The following is a 2,910-nucleotide window of genomic DNA, read 5'->3' as shown; positions in this document are numbered from 1 at the left end:
GTCCATAACTATCATTCCCTTCTTGCACTGTCATCTTGCATATATTGCATTGTTAGCTAGTGCATCTTCTTGCATATACTGCATATTCATAGCATCATTGCATCTTGCATTCTTGGTGTAACTTAGTGTAAGCCTGTAGCTGTAACTGCATTATCATTAATTGTTGTTAGTTTGCTAGTTTATTGTACTTCATCTTAGCTTAGTTTGCATTACTGTTACCTAACTGTCATAAGCATTATTGTCATCCTCTTGTTCATTGCTCTCACTGCATAACTTGCATACTTTTCATCACTGCATCACTGCATCTTGTCCTGTTCTCCATTTCTTTTCTTGCTTACAGCAGCATCTCAGTTACAACTCAGATTGTATCATAGTGTAACATAGATGCACTGCACCTGAATCTTGTTCTTCATGGCTATGCAATAGTCACTTTGCACCAGTTCAAATTGGTTCCTAAGAACTGCAATTTCTGCAATTTCTATGTTCATTCCCATTGTTGTGCACTGAACCATTGTTTCTGTGCTATGTTGGCTATCTTTGTTGAGCCAATTTTAAGTTGTTGCAAGAACTAATTAACTCTATCTGTTGCAGGTACCTGAGGAGCTGTTAATGGACTTGAGAAGCTGTTGCTAGCAGCACTGAGAACCAAAGACTGCAGCTGTTGAAGTTGCTACACAGTCAGTTCTGTGGGCTTGAGTTAAACAAAACACTGCTGGTGCCAGAACTGTTGCCTGAAGCCTGAACCTGCCTTGATGAGCTGCTGATCTGTTGAGCTGGGCTGGGCTGGTGCTGTTGGAGTAGAAGTTGTGACCCAACCACCACAAAAGGTACAAACATGCATATTAGGTTGGCTAGGTTGATACATGGGTGAATAGTTATACGGGTTTGCATATTGAGGCTCATGACCTTGAATAGTTATACGGGTTGCTAATGACCATGCACACATGTACCATTCACCACAATTTGAACATGAAGAATTTTGTACTCCCATGAATTTAGACTCCACCACAGAAGCTTTCAGACTCAGTGAGCAAAACTTTGATAGATCTACATCACGAATTCAGGCATGTTTAGATCAGATTTTGCTTCACCTACAAAAGGAGGAAATTCATGAGGAAATGTATGTTGTCCCTAATGAAGTGTCTAGTCTCATTCTTGTAAATGATGTTGAATATGAACCTAATTTAGAGGAACATGAATCGACTAATGACACCACCACTGTTAATGAGGACCAATATGCATGCTACCATGATGATGATATGATGATATGTTAGAAGAACATGAAAATATTGTGGAACCTGTTGGTTCAAAAACATATGGCTTCTCGCCCTCGACCTTCATGAATGTTGTTTTTTCTAATACTCATTGTAATTCATATGATTTTGATATTGACATGGGATTCGTACAATTATTCTGTGAAGATGAGCATGACATAGGAATAGTTGAATCTTCTGTAGACACTAATGTTATTATGCATGAAAATATATTTGATGTGTCTGATTCTCTACCTAGGTCACATTGTGATATTTCTCCTGATTTGCCGATGCATGAGAATAAATTTGTTGATGATGTTGATGACTCTGATTGTGGACTTGATAATTTGTTTGATGATTGTGAGCATGTTGTGACACGTGTAGAAGACTTAGGAGATGTTGATGTGATTAATAATGATGTGCCTATCTTCCTACATAAGTCACAATCTGATGACCTTCCACCCAACCTAGATTTGGTTTGTACCCATATTGTCAAACCGATTTTTCTGAGAGTCCCTAATCTAGGTTTGGAACTGTGTGCTTCCCAAGTCCTCTTGGACTATTTTGATTCTAAGTATAATACATTTGAGGAACCACAGTTGGAATTAGCATGTTTGCCCGTCCCTAGCACAGTTCACTTTGAGTTAGACCTTGTACATGATGAACCCCCAAAACTGCGAGATTTTGTTTCCAAAATTTTATCCGTTGAAAAATCCAGGTTTGGGGGTAGCTCATTTTGTTTCACAGTTTCACTTGTGTTTATTTCCTGTTATATTTGTGTGAAGTTGTTGAAACCTCTACACTTTGTCTTTTGGGTTGATCCTCAACTCTTTAGATTGTTAGTGTATGGTGAATTTTTTGTATATAATCCAGTAGATAAAATTTCTTAAAACCCTTTTGTTCCTTTTGTATATATTTTGCTAATCCAATATGATCTCGGCTGACATATGTTGGATTCTTGCCTTGAATAACGGAGTTCTAATATTGCTTTCGCCGAAATTGGGTATTCTCTTTCCTTTTTCTCTACTCAACATGATCCTCTTCATATGTTGTATTATAATTTTGTTCATATTTTGAAACATTGAGTACAATGTTTAGTTTAGGTTTGGGGGTGAAAAGTAGATACTTTGATAATATGCCATAATTGAAAACAAGAACTCCTTCTTTTTGAAAAAATTAAAAATTCCAAAAAAAAAAAAATTGAAAAAAAAAATCATAAAAATGGAGCTCATTTACCTTGAAATGTTGACTCTTGTGCAAATATGTAAATTTTAGGAGTCTTAGTCTAGATATTTAGGCACCCTGATTCTAGCACAATTCACATGTGATAAGAAACTTGCACGCGCACGATCTACCAATACATGTATAGCCTCGATCTTCAAGGTGTTTGATAGGAAGTTAGATTGCCAATCACTTTAGAATACTGAATGAGACTTGACTAGCTTGTTCTTTGGTTGGCTGGGATAGAAGTTGGAGGATACGTTAAGAAAAGCAACCATAGAATTTGACTGGATGCATTCGATAAGGGCCACCTCTTGCAAAATGTCATGTAATTATGTTTTTCTTTTTGTTCATGTATCAAAAGTGTCACTATGTTGTACAGATCAAAGTTATTTCTTACAAAAAAAAAAATCAAAAAAAATCAAAAAAAAAATTT

This window comes from Papaver somniferum, chromosome 11 (assembly GCF_003573695.1).
Source record: "Papaver somniferum cultivar HN1 chromosome 11, ASM357369v1, whole genome shotgun sequence".
NCBI lineage: Eukaryota > Viridiplantae > Streptophyta > Magnoliopsida > Ranunculales > Papaveraceae > Papaver > Papaver somniferum.
Note: the sequence above shows the minus strand (reverse complement) of the source record.